Source organism: Odocoileus virginianus, unplaced genomic scaffold (genome assembly GCF_023699985.2).
Source record: "Odocoileus virginianus isolate 20LAN1187 ecotype Illinois unplaced genomic scaffold, Ovbor_1.2 Unplaced_Scaffold_2, whole genome shotgun sequence".
Lineage (NCBI taxonomy): Eukaryota > Metazoa > Chordata > Mammalia > Artiodactyla > Cervidae > Odocoileus > Odocoileus virginianus.
The window spans coordinates 2,509,308-2,533,847 of record NW_027224264.1 but is presented as its reverse complement, the minus strand read 5'-3'; positions in this window follow the sequence as shown (position 1 = coordinate 2,533,847).

The window sequence follows — 24,540 nt, the reverse complement described above, 5'->3', positions numbered from 1 at the left end:
AACTTCTCACTGGGCAAAATTTTATCTATTTATATCGCTATAGCTAAATATTTGCATATTTAAAACTTTAAAATCATGGATTCTTTCCAGTACATCCAATTCTAAAACATCACCACAGCACTCATTTTTAACCTTTCTTTCCTTTTATTTTGTTATATTTATTGGATTAGCCAAAAAGTTTATTCAGGTTTTTCTGTAACATCTTATGGTGAGAAATCTAGGTTCTGTTCTCCTCTATGTATGTACTGGTTTTTCTAGTCTACCTGTATGAAACCAGCCTCCCAACTCTGCTAAGCCTCAGGCTTGTTTCCTTGTGTGGGCCCTCAAACCCTCTGGAACAGTCCCCCCTCATTGAGCATGCCTTCTTCATGCAAACACCAAGAACTTTTGTTCTGCATTTTTCAGGAAGTAACGAAGGAGGAAAATCAGGCTATGCATGATTCTGAGTAGAGAATAATTAACTCACAGACTTAGGATATTTCTCTAGGATTTTGGGTTAGGGAATGTAAAACAGCCAATCACAAAGTAGCTCAAATGGAAATGATCCCAGGAACGACACAATTAATTACCCAAAATTAGAAAAATAAAGCAGTTAAATCCTATAATATTTTTGAACTTGTGCTCTTTTCTAAGTATTTTATTTGGGGCTAGTGATAAACAGAAGGTCCTAGTTTTGAGAAGCATATAGTCTAACAGGACAAAGATAAAAACATTTATTTATCAAAAATTTATCAATAGACTACTGTGTATCAGGCAGTTTTCTAGACTCCGAGGAAACAGTGGTAGATAAGGTAAGTCTAAGTTCACTGTTGGTCTGGGGTTATATTCTAATGAGGGGAGACAGACAGTAACCAAAGTAGTTATACCTTCCCATGAGTGCTGTGAAGAAAATGAAAGCGTGATGTGTTAATGACTGGATAACTATTTAACTGAAGTGATCAAGATAGCTCTCCCAGAAGATGACATTTAACCAAGGGAACTCAATGGCAAGAAGGAGCAGGTCCTGTAAAGATTGTAGAAAATAACATCCCTGGCGTAGGAGATAGCTAAAGCAAAAAGTCTGAACGACATGAATGACTTTGGTGGCAATGTAAAGAACATAAAGAAGGAAGTGTGGATAGACTGTGATACATTCTAAAGAGGCAGGCAAGGGTCAGACTGTATAGGGCTTTGTAAACCAGAGTAAATTTGGATTTTACTCTAAATATAGTAGGAAGTCTTTAAGTATAGCATAGTAAATGTTCTAATAGAGATATATGGAGGGTGATTTGAAATCACAGCCTAGGGTGGGAGTGTAAGGGAAAGCAAAGCTTGAAAAGATGAGTTAAATAGAATTAAGTTAGAGAGTGCAATGGTGGAGGAGGGAAGCAAAGGAGTCTGTTTGGAAGAAGGTGCTGGTATATTAGATGCAGAAATAATATTTCAGGGAAAAAGAATACAATTAAGGAAACTAAAACAGAAAACACTATGGTGTATGTTAGGAAGAGCAAGTTTTGTTTGAAAGCAAAGGAGGAATGAAATAATAGCCAATGAGCTGAAAAATCACCAAAACTACAGACATCATAAATGAAGCAAGAGATAATGAGGGCCTGAATTAGGGTTACAGAAATGAGGATAACACTGGAACAAGAAATGGGTTTAAGAAACATTTTGTGTATAATATTGTTGAGTTGCTAGCTTATTGGATGTCAGTGTCAGCGAGAGAAAAGGAGCACCCAAGAATGACATGTGGGTTTTTAGGCCCAGGTGATGATACAAAGATCATAAAAATGTTAACCTGGCTTATGTATTCTTGATGAGATTATGAGTGATTTTTACTTTCTTTTTTACATCTTCTAATAATGGGTGAAATTTTTACTAGTTGTCATGGATTCTATGGTAAAACATCCAGAGTCCTCCCCTCTTCAGGCCCGTGGCACTATTTATGCCTTGTAGTCAGATTAAAGGTGCTGCTTTTCCCAATGTTACAGTTTTTCTGGAAGCCTCTTGCCTCCAATGACTAGTTGATGAAGGGGTTACCAAGGCTGGGCAACCTTGCCTCCATCTGGGATACCTGTTAGGACCATCCCAGTTCCAGAGCTCCCTGTGAGGTTGGCTAAAGCCCCTAGTGCGATTGTGTGAGAGTTAACTACTCCCTCTGTCCAGTCCCCTTCCTTCACTCACTCACAGATGCACTTCCCAATAATCATCTGCATGCAAGTAACTGTCTGTTTCCCAGACTATGGTAAACCATGACTTTCCTAATATGAACAATTCAACAACAATGAATCCATCTTTATTTTGGAAAATGAAGATGCTTAGCACTGGGGGAAAGATACTTTGATTTTTTTTTTCAGTCACTATAAGTAATAGCTTCTGATAAGAATCCCTTTAAAAATGATGGACGTTTTGAAGAAACACTCTATAAAGACAGAATATGCTTTAAATTGTTTGTAAATGAAGTGGTATTTTTACTGCTGTACGTGTCTAAATGCCTATTAAACTCTATGGATAAATTTGCATGTATTTGAGAGTAAGATTAGACTTCTCCGAATAAGCTAAAGATCATCATTCTCATTTATTACATATTCTCTATGGTAATTAACAACTGTTGGGCATATGACTTGTTAAAAATAATCATTATCCATAATGCTATACAGTGTCTCTACCTCTATTCACAATTCTTCCTGCTTATTATTCATTACCCTTAACCACATTGGAGTAAAGGAGTTTGGAATAAACTTCCTTGTATTATAACAAAAGGCTCTTGAGGGTGCACATTGCACATTTCCACTAATAAGGATTTAATCAACCCTTAAACTTTTTTTCCTGCTTATTATAACATCAAGCAACCTGTGAGAATGCCAAGAAGAATAGGAGATGTTCGTTGAATTTTCATCAGCTAGTCTGCCAATTTGTAAGTTGATAGCTTACCTCAAGTGACATCTGTAAAGTGAAAGCAAAATTAATTAGAAATCTTCACTTCTGGAAGAGAGACAAACATGTCTTTTCTTATCTTGTCTCTGACAACCATCTGCCTTCTGTGTATGAACAATGGATATAAGAGAAATACTATTTAAAACTAAAATTATACACAGACATATACACACACCATGAAAAGACAAGTTAATTAGAATATACTTACTTTGTATATTTTAAGAATTGTTTATTAATGTCAGAAATGGAAAAAAAATTCTTGTTATTGACTGAAAATAAATGGTAGAGAATACAGAAATTGTTGTTAATCTGTTTTCCTACATAATTAATAATTTCTTAGTGGTATTTAATTACCTGGGAGAAGAAATTATGTATTTCATCACATTAATTTCAAAAGAAATTATTTAAAGTAATTTGCACCCTATTTTCTGGAATTAAAATAACAATTTTCTTTGCTTATATAAATAATATAGTCATATTATGAAATGTTTTGATATAGAAAAAGTATAAAATTTAAAGTAAAATTTACTTCAAATTCTAACTCCTAGAAATACAGTGTTAACTGTTTTGTGTCTCTCTTCTCATGAATATGTTCTATTTATGTATCTATCTACCTACATGCTTCTGCTTCGTTGCTTCAGTTGTATCTGACTCTGTGCGACCTATGGACTGTAGCCTGCCAGGCTCCTCTGTCCGTGGAATTCTCTAGGCAAGAATAGTGGAGTGGGTTGCCATGCCCTTCCTCCAGGGGATCTTCCTGACCCTGGGATTGAACCAGGTCTTCCGCATTGCAGGCGGATTCTTTACCGTCTGAGCTACCAGGGAAGCCCACTATTCACCCATTCATTCACTTATTTTGCTATAGACATATTATTTTTTAAGTAAAAATTACTTACAGTGAAATGTACAAATCCAAAGTGTACAATGCAATGAGATTTGACAAATGCCAATACCCACTTAGCTCATATCCTTACAAAGACATAGAACATTTCCTCAACCCAGAAAGTTCCTACATGTCCCTTCTTCCCAGTAAATCTTACCACATAACACAGGCAATCGTTTTTCTTTTTTCACTATAGGTTACTTCAGCTTCTTCTACAACTTTGTATAAACAAATCATATTATATATTCTTTTGGTTCCCAGATTCTTTCTTTCAGCTTAATGTCACTGAGAGGCATACTTATTTCTGTGTAATCAGTAGCTTTTCCTTTTCATTGTGGAATAGTATGCCATTATGTGAATAAAGTAAAATTTGTTTATCCATTCTCCTACTGATGGACATTTGGGGTGTTTCCCTATGATTTTTTTTTCTTTTTTCTTTTTTTTTTTTAATTTTTATTAGTTGGAGGTTAATTACTTTACATCATTACAGCAGTTTTTGTCATACATTGAAATGAATTAGCCATGGATTTACATGTACTCCCCATCCCAGTCCCCCCTCCCACCTCCCTCTCCACCCGATCCCTCTGGGTCTTCCCAGTGCACCAGGCCCGAGCACTTGTCTCATGTACCCAACCTGGGCAGGTTATCTGTTTCACCCTAGATAATATACATGTTTCAGTGCTGTTCTTTTGAAATATCCCACCCTCGCCTTCTCCCAGAGTCCACAAGTCTGTTCTATACTTCTGAGTCTCTTTTTCTGTTTTGCATATAGGGTTATCGTTATCATCTTTCTAAAGTCCATATATATGTGTTAGTATACTGTAATGGTCTTTATCTTTCTGGCTTACTTCGCTCTGTATAATGGGCTCCAGTTTCATCCATCTCATTAGAACTGATTCAAATGAATTCTTTTTAATGGCTGAGTAATATTCCATGGTGTATATGTACCACAGCTTCCTCATCCATTCATCTGCTGATGGGCATCTGGGTTGCTTCCATGTCCTGGGTATTATAAACAGTGCTGCGATGAACATTGGGGTGCACGTGTCTCTTTCAGATCTGGTTTCCTTGGTGTGTATGCCCAGAAGTGGGATTGCTGGGTCATATGGCAGTTCTATTTCCAGCTTTTTAAGAAATCTCCACACTGTTTTCCATAGTGGCTGTACTAATTTGCATTCCCACCAACAGTGTAAGAGGGTTCCCTTTTCTCCACACCCTCTCCAGCATTTATTGCTTGTAGACTTTTGGATAGCAGCCATCCTGACTGGCGTATAATGGTACCTCATTGTGGTTTTGATTTGCATTTCTCTGATAATGAGTGATGTTGAGCATCTTTTCATGTGTTTGTTAGCCATCTGTATGTCTTCCTTGGAGAAATGTCTGTTGAGTTCTTTGGCCCATTTTTTGATTGGGTCATTTATTTTTCTGGAGTTGAGCTGGAGGAGTTGCTTGTATATTTTTGAGATTAATCCTTTGTCTGTTACTTCGTTTGCTATTATTTTCTCCCAATCTGAGGGCTGTCTTTTCACCTTGCTTATAGTTTCCTTTGTTGTGCAAAAGCTTTTAAGTTTCATTAGGTCCCATTTGTTTATTTTTGCTTTTATTTCTGAAATTCTGGGATGTGGGTCATAGAGGATCCTGCTGTGATTTATGTCGGAGAGTGTTTTGCCTATGTTCTCCTCTAGGAGTTTGATAGTTTCTGGTCTTACATTTAGATCTTTAATCCATTTTGAGTTTATTTTTGTGTATGATGTTAGAAAGTGTTCTAGTTTCATTCTTTTACAGGTGGTTGACCAGTTTTCCCAGCACCACTTGTTAAAGAGGTTATCTTTTTTCCATTGTATATCCTTGCCTCCTTTGTCGAAGATAAGGTGACCATAGGTTCGTGGATTTATCTCTGGGCTTTCTATTCTGTTCCATTGATCTATATTTCTGTCTTTGTGCCAGTACCATACTGTCTTGATGACTGTGGCTTTGTAGTAGAGTCTGAAGTCAGGCAGATTGATTCCTCCAGTTCCATTCTTCTTTCTCAGGATTACTTTGGCTATTCGAGGTTTTTTGTATTTCCATACAAATTGTGAAATTATTTGTTCTAGTTCTGTGAAAAATACTGTTGGTAGTTTGATAGGGATTGCATTGAATCTATAGATTACTTTGGGTAGTATAGCCATTTTGACAATATTGATTCTTCCAATCCATGAACACGGTATATTTCTCCATCTGTTTGTGTCCTCTTTGATTTCTTTCATCAGTGTTTTATAGTTTTCTATGTATAGGTCTTTTGTTTCTTTAGGTAGATATACTCCTAAGTATTTTATTCTTTTTGTTGCAATGGTGAATGATATTGTTTCCTTAATTTCTCTTTCTGTTTTCTCATTGTTAGTGTATAGGAATGCAAGAGATTTCTGTGTGTTAATTTTATATCCTGCAACTTGACTGTATTCATTGATTAGCTCTAGTAATTTTCTGGTAGAGTCTTTAGGGTTTTCTATGTAGAGGATCATGTCATCTGCAAACAGCGAGAGTTTCACTTCTTCTTTTCCTATCTGGATTCCTTTTACTTCTTTTTCTGCCCTGATTGCTGTGGCCAAGACTTCCAAAACTATGTTGAATAGTAGTGGTGAGAGTGGGCACCCTTGTCTTGTTCCTGATTTCAGGGGAAATGCTTTCAATTTTTCACCATTGAGGGTGATGCTTGCTGTGGGTTTGTCATATACAGCTTTTATTATGTTGAGGTATGTTCCTTCTATTCCTCTATTTCCTCCATTCCCCTTCTCTTCCCAATCCAACTCTGTGAATCTTTGTGGGTGTCTGGGCTACGGAGAACACTTTGGGAACAGATAACTGCGTAGATCTGTCTCTCTCCTCTTGAGTCCCCTTTTTCTCCTCCTGCTCACCTCTATCTCCTTCCTCCCTCTCCTATTCTTCATGTAACTCTGTGAACCTCTCTGGTTGTCTCTCACGGTGGAGAATCTTTTCACCATTAACCTAGAAGTTTTATTATCAGTACTGTATAGTTGGAGAAGCCTTGAGACTATTAGAAGAATAAAACTGAAATCCAGAGGCAGGAGACTTGAGCCCAAATCCTGAGAAAACCAGAAAACTCCTGACTACACGGAACATTAAGGAATAAGAGACCATCCAAAAGCTTCCATACCAAACCAAAACCAACCACCACCCAAGAGCCAATAAGCTCCAGTACAAGATATACCACGCAAGTTCTTTAGCAACGCAGGAACATAGACCTGAGTGTCAACATACAGGCTCTCCAAAGTCACACCTAACACAGAGACCCATCGCAAAGCTCATTACTGGACACTCCATTGCACTCCAGAGAGAAGAAATCCAATTCCACACACCAGAACGCTGACACAAGCTTCCCTAACCAGGAAACCTTGACAAACCAATCGTCCAACCCCACCCACTGGGTGTAACCTCCACAATAAAAAGGAACCTCAAACCACAAGAATACAGAAAGCCCACTCCAGACACAGCAATCTAAACATGATGAGAAGGCAGAGAAATACCCAACAGCTAAAGGAACATGAAAAAAAGCCCACAAAGTCCCTATGATTTTTAAATGGATAATATAAACATTTCTTTTAATTGTATTAGGGCATCTGTAGGAAGAAAAATTACTCCAGTCATCAGATTTTGAACTTTTTGTAAATGGTTTCATGCATATTCTTTTGTTTCTGATTTACTTTGCTAAACATAATCATTTGAGATTCATCCATGTTGCTGCACAAAGTTATAGTTTATGCATTTTCTTTAGTATTTTTTTATTTTATTTGCACTTTAATAAAAAGAATTTATTTTGTGTGTATTTGCTCCTAGGTTCTGCTTTTCCATAATTTTCTGCAGCACATATATGGGCTTCCCTGGTAGCTCAGCTGGTAAAGAATCCACCTGCAATTCAGGAGACCCTGGTTCGATTCCTGGGTTGGGAAGATCCCCTGGAGAAGGGATAGGCTATCCACTCCAGTATTCTGCCAGGCTACCCACTCCAATATTCTTCCAGGCTCCTCTGTCCATGGAACTCTCCAGGCAAGAATACTGGCTGATTCATGTCAATGTATGACAAAACCCACTACAATATTGTAAAGTAATTAGCCTCCAACTAATAAAAATAAATGAAAAGAAAAAAATAAATAGAATTTGAATGAATTAAAAAACACACACACACAAAAAGAATACTGGAGTGGGTTGCCATTTCCTCCTCCAGGGAATCTTCCCAACTCAGGGATTGAACCTGGGTCTCCTGCACTGCAGGCAGATTCTTTACCGTCTGTTCTTTAGATACCTCATACAAGTAGAGCCATACAGCATTTGTCCCTTCGTGACTGACTTATTTAGCATAATGTCCTCGAGCTTCATCCAACATTATAGCATTGTATATTTATGCTGAATTTTATCCATTCAACTATTGATGGACTTTCAGTTTTTTTCCCCCTTTTGTCTATTCGAATAATGCTGCAATGAACATGGATATGCAATATTGTTCAATACTCTAAATTCCCCTGAATATATACCCAGAAGTGGAATTGATGTGTCATGTGATCATGTGTCATGATCATTTTTGAAAAGCCATGATGCCCTTTTCCATGGTGGTGGAACCATTTTATATTCCCACCAACAATGCACAAAGATTTCATACTGTGGCCAACACTTATTGCTTTCAGTTTATATGTCAGGCAAACCCCTGATAGGTTAGAACTCCCTCTGCTCCCTTTAGATCAAGAGAAGGAATTGGAAACTGGGCCACCTCCAAATCAAGACGGTGCAGCACCAAGGAAGGAGTAGGGTATGGTGAGCTGAATAACATGCCAGAATATTTCATATCATTCAAATTCTGTTTTTTATTGATTGGGCATTACTTGGTTGGTGCAGATCTTTGATTGTTTTACAGAGTTTCTATAAAGTTACTTTAGCCAGTTTTAGTTTTGTTTACTTGTTCCTGTTTTATTTTATTTTTAATGTTTCCAATGGGAAATGAGGACCTGGAGCTTCCTAGTCCACCATTTGGCTGATGTGACCTCTGAATCATTCATTTTTAAACAGACTCCATCTAAACGTGAAGTTTCACTATATTGCTTATGATTTGACTGTTCTTTAATTATTCAAAAGATGCTTCTGAATCTTACTGAACCTGAGAGGCATCATTGTCAACATCAGCCCATTATTGACATCAGCAGGCTCCGTGACAGGTCAGACTTATTTAACCTAATATATCCTCCCTACAACTTTTATACTTTTAAAATAACTCCAATAAAATTTTTAAGAAAGGATCTAATATCTATCATTTGTATCTTTGTGCTAATATAATATTCTTTTCTAATTGTTGGAGACAAGGTTTTCGTTTCTTGTTAAAAGAACATCAAATATTGATGAGCTACTTAGAGGTAGGTGAAATCACACCATTTAGGTGGTTGACCTCTTTCCTAAATATGAGGCATAGCTACAAACACTCACAGCTCACCAGTACATGAGTTGGTTCATGAATTATATGCTTTATGCATGTACAGAAGAAAATTATTGATGAAATTATGGCTTTGAAAATTGGTATTTCTCTCTCAATCATGGTCAGGTGAGTGTCTGCTATTGTCCAAATCATTCTTCCATATTTTCCAGTACCTATATTCATATAACCAAAGAGACTGTGTCAGTTTGCCACCTGAACTGTACCATTTATTAACAAGCTTGCATTGGAAGTTCACCAACTGGGGCCAGAAATTAGAATATGTATAAAGGTTCTCTCCATATGTCACCCAACTCTGTTCTAGAAATGACTTCTCCATATTCTATGTTCCTTCCTTTGGAAAGCCTCCAAGGACCTCAAAATCTTATGCTATCTCTTAAAGTCCATGGAGAATCTCATACACCTAACTCTTAAGTTTTATCAGCAATCTTTTACCAGGGTAATTTTGCATAGAAATCAAACAGTACAATAAAAATAAGCATAAAATAAAGCTTATACATATGAAATCAGCCATTAAAATTAATTTGGAGCTATATCTTAAATATAAGTGCTATCTTAATAGTGTTCATTTCTCAACCTATGGAATTTGGCTAGTTAGCCTTTGTACAATCATAGTAATAGAGGTGATGCTCTGGATTAATTCTGAATCTTGGAGTACTTGACATGTTCTGAGAATATTATGCTGTACCTTATTATTAATCCCACATCTAAAAATAAAGATTTTTTCTGCAAGTTTCCTGGCCAATAGCATCGTATTATCTAATTGAGATCCAGTACCCAGTTTGTCAAATCTAAGTATTTCAAGTCTGCTAGAGTGAGTTTTAGTTTGGGCTAAATTACACTATCGATTTAGTAATTTGGTTTTAATTAGTTATATTCACTTAATTGTTTCTAGGTCTGTCATGACATTTAAAAATGGGGTTTTGGAAATTTATTTCAGACTTTGAAGGCTTTAGTATGTCTTTTTTTTCAAATTCATCACTTCCACTCTGAAACTTTGTGTTGAAGCTTTAGTCACATGAATCTCTCGCAATTGATTTTTACATGTAGGTTTGTTTTAAAGAGTAAGTGCCCTCAACAAATTTCTTCAGCCATATACATAAAAACTGTCATGTGCTGCAGGACAAGAATAGAGTCATGTAAATTGTGTACAGTGATCAGTTTTCTAGATTTTTAAAAGCCACCTTGATGAGTATGATGGTTAATGTTTTGTGTCAACTTGAATCATACTAAGCTCAGATGTCTGTGGTTAGGCAATATTTCTGGGTGTGTCTATGAGGGTGTTTCCTGAAGAGATTAGTATTTGAATTTGTAGAATGTTTTTGCTTTGCTCTTCCCTATGTGAGTGCAGGTTATGCAATCTTTTGTGGGTCTAAATAGAAGAAAAAGGAAAAGAAGGGGACATTACCTCCTTTCCTACCTGTGTGCTTGAGCTAAAACAGTAATCTTCTTCCTGCCTTTGTACTGGGATTTACACCATCAGGTCCCTGGATTCTCAGGCCTTTGGACTCAGATCATAGATAAACCACTGGCTTTCCTGGAGTTCCAGTTTGCAGATGGCAGATAGCAGATCAAGGGATTTCTCAGTCTCCAGAATCATATGAGCCAATTCTTTGGTAATAAGTCCTTCTCTTTCTCTCTCTCTCTCTCTACACACACACACACACACACACACACAGTTGGTGGTTCTGTTTCTTGGGAGAAACTTGAACAATGCAATGAGGGAGCAGTATTTCAATTAATTATCTTTGCTTAATACAATCCTCCTCCTCCTCATCATCTCTTATCACCATTACTGTTATTATTCATCTATGCAAGATGCTGAATATTAAGCAAAAAAATTTAGGTATGATACATAATACAGTTTCATACAGTCCATGACATTTGTCTTAGCTTTTTCTCATCTGTTGGCAGAACCACAAATGCCACACAATTAAGCTTTCTGCTTTTTTGTGTTCACACTTGCTCTCCTTGTAATATGATGTGCTTTACGTAAATTCGCAAAACCTATGTCATAATCCTACCCAGGAAGAATGTTGGAAGACCAGAGCATGACTGACAGAAACTAATTATTTCCCAAACTGTGTCCTATGGAAAAGAGTTTAATAAAAAAACAAGTTTGGAAAACTCAGATTAAAGTAAAACAGATTTCCTTTGTGCAAGACTTGTCAGGGGCTTTACTTAGATCACATGCATTGTGAATGTCTCCAGATTGAATATCGTGTACATCTATTTGCCAAATGTGTTTCACTGCATACAGACTGTATGCAAAGTATCTCATAAATGATTGTTCAAAATACACTTTAGAAATTCTTGAACAGAAAAATTTGAATGCTTTTTTTTAGTGGACTGTTTGTTTCCCCAAAATTCATATTTTATAGCCTCAATTCTTATATAATGGTACTAGGAGGTGAGACCTTTGTGAGGTAATTAGGTATAGATGAAATCTTGAGAATGGAGATGCCATGATGAAACTAGTGCCCTTTTAAAAAGAGGAAGAGACAGGGGAGGTTCTTCATCACCCCAAGTGATAACACAGAGAGAAAGCCACTGTCTGCAATCCAGGAAGACAGTCTACACCAGAACCTGATCATTATGGTATCCTAATTTCAGACTTCAAAAGACAAAAATTAAAAGATGAAATTAAAATATCCTTGCTCCTTGAAAGAAATGCTATGACAAACCTAGATAGCATATTAAAAAGCAGAGACATTACTTTGTCCATATAATCAAAGCTATGATTTTTCCAGTAGTCATGTATGGATGTGAGAGTTGGACCATAAAGAAAGCTGAGTGCCAAAGAATTGATGCTTTTGAACTGTGGTGTTGGAGAAGACTCTTGAGAGTCCCTTGGACAACAAGGAGATCAAACCAGTCAATCCTAAAGGAAATCAACCCTGAATATTCATTGGAAGGACTGATGCTGAAGCTGAAGCTTCTAATATTTGGCCACCTGATGCAAACAGCCAACTCATTGGAAAAGACCCTGATGCTGGGAAAGATTGAGGGCAAAAGGAGAAAGGGGCAGCAGAGGATGAGATGGTTGGATGGCATCACCGACTCAATGGACATGAATCTGAGCAAACTCCAGGAGATAGTGGAGGACAGGGGAACCTGGCGTGCTGCAGTCCATGGGGTCACAAAGAGTCAGACACAACTTAGTGACTGAACAGCAACAAATCTCAGGCTTGCAGCCTCCAAAATGTGAGGAATAAATTTCTTTTGTTTATTTTTTTTCCATTTATTTTTATTAGTTGGAGGCTAATTACTTTACAATATTGTAGTGGTTTTTGCCATACATTGACATGAATCAGCCATGGAGTTATATGTATTCCCCATCCCGATCCCCGCTCCCACCTCCCTCTCCACCCGATCCCTCTGAGTCTTCCCAGTGCACCAGGCCCGAGCACTTGTCTCATGCATCCAACCTGGGCTGGTGATCTGTTTCACCTTGATAATATACATGTTTCGATGCTGTTCTCTCGAAACATCCCACCCTCGCCTTCTCCCACACAGGCTATGTGAGTCTGGTATTTTGTTACAGCAGCCTGAACAACTGAGATAGTGCAGTTGAGGTAATTGGTATAAAACTAAATTTTCAGTTCATCTCTGACCCTTACTGGCAATCTAACCCTATCTCTAAGTCTGTCACCTCATCTCTAGAGTAAGGACAGAAATATTCAGCCTTCAGGATTTTTGTGAAGATTGTATATACATAGCTTATATCAAGCAATTAATAAATGATAGCTATGATTATGATTATTCCCTGTTATTCTGGGTTTCTCTTACTCCAACTCAAAGTTTAAAGAGAATTGAAAAATGTATAAATTTATGGAAACTGGAAAATTTTGTACAAAAGACCATATCCCCATGGATCCTTTTAGAGAGGGCAATTCTTCAAAATCTATTGCTGTAAAGTTGGATCCTGCATAGTTAACCTTGGAGCGTCCAGGCTGATAATAGATGACCTGCAAGTATGATCAATACCTAGGGATAAGCCTAAGTGAGAGCTTACTCTCCTGAGCCTACTGCTTTTTCAACTAACATTGGCTGCTTACGGGTCCAACTGGATCATGTGATGTGTTAGATGCATTAGGAAGGCATTCCACTGAACTTTAACACTCCAAGAAATCTTCTTGCACTGGACCCCCAAGGACCATTTCTGAGTGATGAAATATAATTTTTATACCCAGAGTACTCCAGAGGAGCCTCACAATATCCTATTTATGGTCCTAGTTGAAAATAATGCTCGTAATTCATTTTTTTTCCTGAAAAACTGTATTCATATATGGTCATTTTGTTTCATGTTTTCAGATCTGGATAACTATGCCTCTTTGAATAATTGCTTTGTAAGACCTACCTGACAATTCAACCTAGTACTTAACTGTAAGGAATAAATATATCAATGCCAATTTTTTTACATTAAATAGAGTGATAAAACCATGCTTGAAGCATTTATTCTACAACATACTTTCCTTCTAAAATATCATGTTTTAAAAACCTAATCTTTTAAGTTAAAAGCATTTGTTCTAGGCATGGTTAGAAAAAAAAATTAATGAGTAATTTGGGTCAGACTCTGTCTTTGGAGAACCTGTAATTTACTATTTTTCATCTTTTCATATGCAGTCAACATAGCTATTGAAGGACAAAAGTATGTTGTGCTTGATGTTTTATATTTTCCAGATTTATATGCATTCTTTCCTAACACCTTTTTGAATCATATATATATACACACATATGAAATTATGTGTGTATACATGTGTGTATGTGTGTGCAGAGAGAAAAACAGCTACATAGATAGATAGCCAGATAGATTCCTGCTTCTTATTTTCAATTCACTTCTCCACAGGACAGCATGTTGTTATGGCGGTAATTCGTTTCTCTTAAAACCACGAAGTTAATGTGAGAAAATACTACTGATCGGGTCTCTAATTTTTTCAGTGAAATAACAATGCTCAGAGGACATTTAGACAAGTGATAATGGGAAAATGTACATGTATTTACAAGAAATTAACAGTGACTAAACTGAAACATATGCTAAATGCCAGTCTGCTCCTCCAAAATACATTAAAATAAAGAATTTGGAGATAAATGTATCAATTTTAGAAAAAAGTATAGTACCCAGAAGTCTCATTGTTCATTTCCCAATCAGCATTTATTGAAGTACACTGCAGTGTTACTTAATTCCACTCACTGCCACTTTTCCCCACAAATCAGGGTTTTCAAAATTCCATTATAGACTAACTATAATGAATGCATATTAAGTTCATAGTAGTTAGTATGTATTACATAAAATTACTGAAGCTGAGAATCTCACTGTCCTAGCTTATTCTTTGACTCTAATACCTATCTTTCTATGGACTGACTGACTTTTATCTTTGTACTTTCGCTTGGTCCAATCAGCTGAGACCAGGAGAACAAGGTCATATGATAAAAAGCTATATCAGCAAAAGCCTTCTTCTAGAACAAGAGCTCTGGGTGAGGTAGGTTGCCATTAAAGGTACTGCAGGAAGGCAGGTACCATGAACCATCTCTTAATCATCTCTTCAGGATAATTTGCTGTTGTTCAGTTATTAAGTTGTGTCCAGTTTTTGTGACCCCGTGAACTGCAGCACGCCATGCTTCCCTGTCCTTCACTATCTCCTGGAGTTTGCTCAAATTCATGTCCATTGAGTCGGTGATGCCATCCAACCATCTCATTCTCTGCTGCCCCCTTCTCCTCTTGCCCTCAATCTTTCCCAGCATCAGGGTCTTTTCCAATGAGTCAGCTCTTCACATCAGGTGACCAAAGTACTGGAGCTTCAACTCTGCTGATGTGTTCAGTTCAGTTCAGTTCAGTCACTCAGTCGTGTCCGACTCTTTGTGACCCCATGAATTGCAGCATGCCAGGCCTCCCTGTCCATCACCAACTCCCAGAGTCTACCCAAACCCATGTCCATCGAGTCGGTGATGCCATCCAGCCATCTCATCCTCTGTCATCCCCTTCTCCTCCTGCCCTCAATCCTTCCCAGCATTAGGTCTTTTCCAATGAGTCAGCTCTTTGCATCAGGTGGCCAAAGTATTGCAGTTTCAGCTTCAGCATCAGTCCTTCCAATGAACACCCAGGACTGATCTCCTTTAGGATGGACTGGTTGGATCTCCTTGCAGTCTAAGGGACTCTCAAGAGTCTTCTCCAACACCACAGTTCAAAAGCATCAATTCTTCAGTGCTCAGCTTTCTTCACCGTCCAACTCTCACATCCATACATGACTACTGGAAAAACCATAGCCTTGACTAGATGGACCTTTGTTGGCAAAGTAATGTCTCTGCTTTTAAATATGCTATCTAGGTTGGTCATAACTTTCCTTCCAAGGAGTAAACGTCTTTTAATTTCATGGCTGCAATCACCATCTGCAGTGATTTTGGAGCCCCCAAAAATAAAGTCTGACACTGTTTCCACTGTTTCCCCACCTATTTCCTATAAATTGATAGGACCAGATGCCATGATCTTAGTTTTCTGAATGTTGAGCTTTAAGCCAACTTTTCACTCTCCTTCACTTTCATCAAGAGGCTTTTTAGTTCCTCTTCACTTTCTGCCATAAGGGTGGTGTCATCTGCATATCTGAGGTTATTGATATTTCTCCCAGCAATCTTGATTCCAGCTTGTGCTTCTTCCAGCCCAGTGTTTCTCATGATGTACTCTGCATATAAATTAAATAAGCAGGGTGACAATATACAAATCCTGAAAGATTATGCTGTGAAAGTGTTGCACTATATATGCCAGTAAATTTGGAAAACTCAGCAGAGGCCACAGGACTGGAAAAGGGCAGTTTTCATTCCAGTCCCAAAGAAAGGCAAAGCCAAAGAATGCTCGAACTACCGCACAATTGCACTCATCTCACACGCTAGTAAAGTAATGCTCAAAATTCTCCAAGCCAGGCTTCAGCAATACGTGAACCGTGAACCTCCAGATGTTCAATCTAGTTTTAGCAAAAGCAGAGGAACCAGAGATCAAGTTGCCAACATCTGCTGGATCATCGAAAAAGCAAGAGAGTTCCAGAAAAACATCTATTTCTGCTTTATTGACTACACCAAAGCCTTTGACTGTGGATCACAATAAACTGTGGAAAATTCTGAAAGAGATGGGAATACCAGACCACTATACCTGTCTCTTGAGAAACCTGTATGCACGTCAGGAGGCAACAGTTAGAACTGGATATGGAACAACAGACTGGTTCCAAATAGGAAAAGGAGTACGTCAAGGCTGTATATTGTCACTTTGCTGATGTGTATGGCCCTATAATTCTATACAGTAGGAATTAGGGAAAATCCAGTAGTCCCACCCCTTATCCACTGTTTCACTTTCCAAAGTTTCAGTTACCCATGGTCAATTGTGATCTGAAAATATTAAACAGAATATTCCAGAAATAATTCATAAATTTTAAATTGCATACCATTCTGAGTAATGTAATGAAATCTTGTGCTATCTATCCCCATCCTGCCCAAGACGTGAATCATCCCTTTGTCCAGCTTATCCCATCTGTTAGTTGCTTAGTGGCCATCTAACTTACCAGATCACCTGTCACAGTACTGCAGTGCAGCAACCTTTATTTTATTTAATAATGGCCCCAAATCACAAAAGTAGTAATGCTGGTAGGTTGGATATTCTCTTACTGTGCCTAATTTATAAATTAAACTTTATCATAGGTATGTATGTATAGAAAAAACATAGTATATATAGAGTTTGGTACTATCTGCAGTTTCAGGCACTGGGGGTCTTGGAATGTATGCCCTCTGCCTAAGGGGATACTGTTGTATATGGAAAATAATACTGAAATATTACATATTTCTTTTTCCTTCTTACTTATTTGAAACTGCTAATTGTGCTGTCTTTTAGATTTTTGAAATGATCAGGACTGACTTCACATGTCCTAAAAACTCTCAGCAAGGGGAACCAGACACTTGGATAAGAATTCAATATATTTTAACTTTATACTAACAGTTCTCAATAAGTGATACAAGTCTTTTGGCTGAGTTATACATTTAGCTTTTATTCCTATGTTCTACCTTAAAAATAAGAGCAGTATTTCTGAACCTTCAAAGAAATAAGACAAAGCCTCACTATATCACTTGCTTTTAAAAGCTAAATTTCAATACAGAATACATACTATAGCCTGTGCATGGTCAAGGGAAGCAAGCCAAGATACATGCCAATCCAGGCTCTTTCACGTACGAGCTATATGAATTTGATGAGTTATCTTAAATTTACTGTACTTCCATTCCTAATACAATTGCACTCATCTCACACACTAGTAAAGTAATGCTTACTCCAAACCAGGCTTCAGCAATACATGAACCGTGAACTTCCAGATGTTCAAGTTGGTTTTAGAAAAGGCAGAGGAACCAGAGATCAAATTGCCAACATCCACTGGATCATAAAAAAAGCAAGGGAGTTCCAGAAAAACATTTATTTCTGCTTTATTGACTATGCCAAAGCCGTTGACTGTGTGGATCACAATAAACTGGAAAATTCTTAAAGAGATAGGAATACCAGACCACCTGACCTGCCTCCTGAGAAATCTGTATGCAGGTCAGGAAGCAACAGTTAAAACTGGACATGGAACAACAGACTGGTTCCAAATAGGAAAAGGAGTACATCAAGGCTGTATATTGTCACCCTGCTTATTTAACTTATATGCAGAGTACATCATGAGAAATGCCAGGCTGGATGAAGCACAAGCTGGAATCAAGATTGCTGGGAGAAATATCAATAACCTCAGATATGCAGATGACACCACCCTTATGGCAGAAAGTGAAGAAGAACTAAAAAGCCTCTTGATGAAAGTGAAAGAGGAGAGTGAATAAGTTGGCTTAAGGCTCAACATTCAGAAACTAAGATCATGGCATCTGGTCCCATCACTTCACAGCAAGTAGATGGGGAAACAGTGGCTGACTTTATTTTTGGGGGCTCCAAAATCACTGCAGCTGGTTAGTGCAGCCATGAAATTAAAAGACACTTACTCCTTGGAAGGAAAGTTTCAACCAACCTAGATAGCATATGTAAAAGCAGAGACATTACTTTGCTAACAAAGGTCCGTCTAGTCAAGGCTATGGTTTTTCCAGTGCTCATGTATGGATGTGCGAGTTGGACTCTAAAAGCTGAAAGCTAAAGAACTGATGCTTTTGAACTGTGGTGTTGGAGAAGACTCTTGAGGGTCCCTTAGACTGCAAGGAGATCCAACCAGTCCATCCTAAAGGAGATCAGTCCTGGGTGTTCATTGGAAGGACTGATGTTGGAGCCGAAACTCCAATTCTTTGGCCAGCTGATGCGAACAGCTGACTCATTTGAGAAGCCCCCAATGCTGGGAAAGATTGAGGGCAGGAGGAGAAGGGTATGACAGAGGATGAGATGGTTGGATGGTGTCACCAACTCGATGGCCATGGGTTTGTGTGTACCCCGGGAGTTGATGATGGACAGGGAGGCCTGGCGTGCTGCAGTACATGGGGTCGCAAAGAGTCAGACACAACTGAGCGACTGAACTGAACTGAACATCCCTAATATGCAATGGGAGAGATAATTCAGGGCTTCAATTGTTGTAGTAGGTATTAAATGAAATAATTTATGTGAAGCACTTAACACCGTACTTGTCTTACTAATCATTAAATTACAGTCCACTAGACGACATCTCTAAGCAGTGAGTACAAGACTATAAATTGAGGTACCAAAGAAAATATAAAACAGCAAATTTGTCTATTATTTAAAAATTATGTTTATACTTACTGATATGCAATTTTAAATAAATGTAAATATGTAATCATATCATATATGCTGAGTTTGGAGGGTATTTATGTCTTTCCTTTTTGCTTGCCCCATCCCTATCTCTTTCTCTTTCCTTCCCCCATATCATCTCCCTTTCATATCATTATCACCGTATCATCATTCACCACACACAAGTAAACTCCAGGTACCTCATACTAAAATTCTAGTATACATCTGCATTGCATTAATCCATTAAATCTCTTTTACATCTCAAGAAAGTATAAAATATATGGGCACAGTATTTTGTGTGTATCATATTCAAATAAGCAGACAAGTCTTCTTGGATTTTTTTTTTAATTGTGGGAAGTCTTCTGCATACTACTGGAAGTCCTGGTAAGGGGTGAAAGCACTCTTTTAAACACTTCATTTGGACCTACTAAAGAAGCAGCTGGTCAGTATATTAACCTCAATCATCTAACCTGCACAGTTAGAAGGAAGTCTGACCATTGTCTGAAAGAATCCTGATTCTAGGACCTCACTGAGGTTGTTTTGTTGCAGCCTCCTTGGGTACATTTATGGGGGGAGGGGAGTCTGCAATGCTAAACATTTTCTTTCTGCTCAATTCTATCAGGTGCCTGACAGTTGTGCACAGTGAGGTGAGAGCTACCCAAGAGAAAGAGTGGCACCTGACTATGTTTTCCCCTGCCCTAGCCCCCAAATGTTCTAAAGGCCTCTGTCAAGTCAAGAGGCCAGGCTGCACAATTGTAAGCAGAGTCCAATGTGTCAGTGTTAGTTGCTGTTCAGTTGCTCAGTCTTATCTGACTCTTTGTGACCCTATGGACTGCAGCACACCAGGCTTCCCTGTCCTTCACTATCTCCTGGAGTTTGCTCAAACTCATATCCATTGAGTCAGTGATGCTATCCAACCATCTCATCCTCTGTTGTCCCCTTCTCCTTCTGCCCTCAATCTTCCCAGCATCAGGGTCTTTTCCAATGAGTCAGCTCTTCACATCAGGTAGCCAAAATATTGGAGCTTCAGCTTCAGCATCAGTCTTTCCAATGAATATTCAGGGTTGATTTCCTTTAGGATTGACTGCTTTGATCTTGCTGTCCAAGGGACTCTCAAGAGTCTTCTCCAGCACCACAGTTCAAAAGCATCAATTCTTTGGCACTCAGTCTTCTTTATGGTCCAACTCTCACATCTGTACATGACTACTGGAAAAACCATAGCATTTGACTATAGGTCAGTGTTAGACCTATTGACAAAGGAGTGCTGATAGTTTCTCTTAAAATTTTTCTATCTTAACAAACTTTCAGTATCTTTATATATTCCATGATTTATTTTCTCATTATTTTTAACTTTTTATTTTGAGATAATTGCAGATTCACATGCAATGGTAAGAAATAACACAGAGATTCAGTCTATACTTTAGCCAGTTTGCTCCAATGAGAAACTAGTAGAATATCGGTACCAGCATACTGGCATTGACAGTGACGATTTAGAACACTTCCATCACTACAGTGATACCTACTGCTGACCTGTTATGGACACTGCCAACTCCCACTTCATTTAACACCTGGTAACTAATTTGTCTATTTCTATAAATTGGTCATTTCAAAAATGTTATGTAAATGGAAGGTTTTTAACCTTCTGACATTTGTTTTCTTCATCCAATATAATTCCCTCAAGATTCTTCCCTTACATGTATATGTATGGCTGAGTCCCTTTGCTGGCTCTGCCTGAAACTATCACAACATTGTTAATCAGCTGTACTCCAATACAAAATAAAAAGTTAAAAAACTAAACCTCTTTCACCTAAACATTGTTCATTGTTCCCTTATTCTGAACCACATAAAAATATCTGAATTTTTTTTTCAATATAAAATTCAACTTCTAAAAAAGATTCTTTCAAGTTAGAGCATGTATCAGTAGTCTATTCTTTTTGTACTGCTGAGTCATTATCCATGATATAGATGTACTACAGTTTGTTTAACCATCCATCTAATGAAGGGCAATATCTAATCCATGTTGTTTCCAGACTTTGGCTATTAGAGCCAAAGTCTGGAAACAACATGGATTAACATATTTGGTGTGTGTATTTCTGTGTTCTTTGTTCTGTTTGCTGTGTCTATAGTTCTGCTAATATCATACTATCTTGATTACTGTAGATATGTAGTGATCCTCTTACTTTTCTCTTGTATTCAAGATTGCTTTATAGGGACTGTGCCTTTCCATATAGATTTTAGAACAAGTTTGTTTATGTATCCAAAAATACCTTGCTGAGATTTTGATAGAAATTGCATTACAAGTACAGATAAGTTTCTGCAGTATTGACATCTGTACAATGTTGCATCTTCAAAAATATAAACATATCATGTATCTTAACTGATTTTATGCATTAGTATTTTGTCTTTTTAACCATACATCCTATACATATTTTGATGTTTATATGTAAATATTTCATTTTATCTGTATGATTTTAAATGGTATTTTGTTCTTAATTTTGGTTGTTAAATGTTAGTTGTTGGTATATATAAATATAACTGAATTCTGAGAATCCTACAACCTTGCTGAATTCAATGATCAGTTCTAGGAATTTCTTCTTGTAGATTCCTTAAGACTTTCTACATACACAATCATTTCTTCTGCAAATAGGAACACATTTATTTACTTATTTCCAATTTTTAGGCCTTTTATTTATCTTGCCTTATTAAACTGGGTAGAAATTCTATATACTGGATTAAAGTGGTGAAACCGGAAACCCTTGCCTTGTTTCTTTTCTTAGAGGTAAAGCATCTAGCTTCTCACCTTTCAATAGGACGCTTGCTGTAGGTTTTTATAAATGTTCTTTACTAAGTTGAAGAAGTTCTTTTCTATTCTAAGTTTGCTGAAAGTCTTTATCATGAATGGGGGTTGGATTTGGTCAACTGTTTTTTCTGTCAGTTGATATGATTATATGGGTTTTTGTACTTTTGACACGTTGGTTTGTACAGATTTTCAGATGTCAAACCAGACTTGCATACCTGGAGTAAACCCAACTTAATCATGGAGTCGCTCTTGTTTGGCACTTACAAATTTAGGATTGTAACGCCTTCTTTGTGGATTGATCCTTTTAGCATTATATAATGACTCTCTTTGTCTTTAGTAATTTTCTCAACACTGAAGTTTACTTTTTCTGATGTTAATATAGCTTCTCCTAATTTTTATGATTAATGCTTGTATTATTTTTCTATCTTTTTATTTTCAATCTATTGATGTCATATTTGAAGGGAGTTACTTATAGAAATCATATTTTTGAATCATGTTTTCTTTTTAATTCATTCTGCCAATCTTTGTCTTTTGATTAATGTATTTAGCATTACTATAAAGGAAGCTAGTGGAGGGGGTGGAATTCCAGCTGAGCTATTTAAAATCTTAACAGACAATACTGTTTAAGTGTTACACTTAATATGTCAGCAAATTTGGAAAACTCATCAGTGGCCACAGGACTAGAAAAGGTCAGTTTTCATTCCAATCCCAAAGAAGGGCAATGTCAAAGAATGTTCAAACTACCATACCAACTGTGCTCATTTCATATGCTAGCAAGGTAATGCTCAAAACTCCTCAAGCTAGGCTTCAGCAGTACATGAACCAAGAACTTCTAGATGTACAAGCTGGGTTTCAAAGAGGCAGAGGAACCAGAGATCAAATTGCCAACATTTGTTGGATCATGGAGAAAGCAAAGGAGTTCCAGAAAAACATCTACTTATCTGCTTCATTGACTACACTAAAGCCTTTGACTGTGTGGATCACAACAAACTGTAGAAAATTCTTAAAGAGATGGGAGTACCAGACCACCTTACCTGTCTCCTGAGAAACCTGTATGTAGGTCAAGAGGCAACAGTTAGAACTGGACATGGAACAATGGACTGGCTCCAAATTGGAAAACGAGTTATGACAAGGCTGTATATTGTCACCTTGTTTATTTAACTTATATGCAGAATACATCATGCAAAATGCTGGGCTGGATAAATCACAAGCTGGAATCAAGGGAGGGAGGGAAGTGGGGAGATGGAAGGAGGGAGGGAAGAAATATCAACAACCTCAGATATGCACATGATACCACTCTAATGGCAGAAAGTGAAGAGGACTAAAGAGCCTCTTGATGAGAGTGAAAAGGCTGCTTTGAAACTCAGCATTCAAAAAACTAAGATCATGGCATCTGGTCCCATCACTTCATGGCAACTAGAAAGGAAAAAGTAGAAATAGTGACAGATTTTATTTTCTTGAGCTCCAAAATCACTGCAGATGGTGACTGCAGCCATGAAATTAAAAGACTCTTGCTCCTTGGAAGGAAAGCTATGACCAACCTAGATAGCATATTAAAAAGCAGAGACATTACTTTGCCAACAAAGGTCCATCTAGTCAAAGCTATGGTTTTTCCAGTAGTCATGTATGGATGTGACAGTTGGCCCATAAAGAAGAGCACCGAAGAGTTGATGTTTTTGAACTGCGGTGCTAGAGAAGACTCTTGAGAGCAAGGAGATCAAACCAGTCAATCCTAAAGGAAATCAACCCTGAATGTTCATTGGAAGGACTGAAACTGAGCTGAAGTTCTAGTACTCTTGCCACCTGCTATGAAGAGCTGACTCATTGGAAAAGGGCCTGACGCTGGGAAAGATTGAGGGCAAGAAGAGAAGGGGACTGCAGAGGATGAGATGGTTAGACAGGAGCACAGACTCAATGGATATGAACTTTAGCAAACTCTGGGAGACAGTGGAGGGCAGAGAAGCCTGGTGTACTGCAGTCTACGGGGTCGCAAAGAGTAGTACATAACTTAGGGACTGAGGAACACAACGTGTATATTTATTAAGCTGCCTCTATCATTATCACGTACACTAAAAGTTTGCGAGCCAGTTCTCTACACTTTCTGTGCCATTTCACACATTGTTACTTCTTTCTGAAATGTTCTTCCCCCGCACCCACACCTGTAGATACAAAAACGCAGCTGTCTCTATGAAGCAGTCCCTGTTTTCATTTTCACCACCACCAGCCCATGCAAGGGACGTGTGTTGCTATGAGATGAGTAATATGGGGGAAATAATCAGAACTGGGGTGTGGGGGAGTGTTGGGGAACACTGGAATGCAGCAGCTGGACTACAGTGGTGGAAAGGACCCATGGTTTGTACTTGGAACTTGCGCGTTTGAGCTAACATTGCAAAAGAAGTGAGGTGAGCAGGATGAAAACTAAACACACACGGCAGGCGAAGGGAGGTGGAAACAGCAACAAAGTAGCCCCCACGGGCTCCCCTGATAGGTCAGAAAAGCAAGTCCATCTCCCCGTGTATCCCCCCTCCCCCCAGGCACCAGGTGTACTTTTGTTACAGGGGTGTTTGTGCAGAATGGCTACGAACCACCAGCGTCCAGGCGCCGTGTTTTTAACCGTGTAAAGGAATTGAGCCTGCCTGCGTAGGAGCCTGCCAGGGGACTGGCTGCTCTGATGAGGCCAAGAAAAGTATGGAACACCCACCTCCTAAGAATAA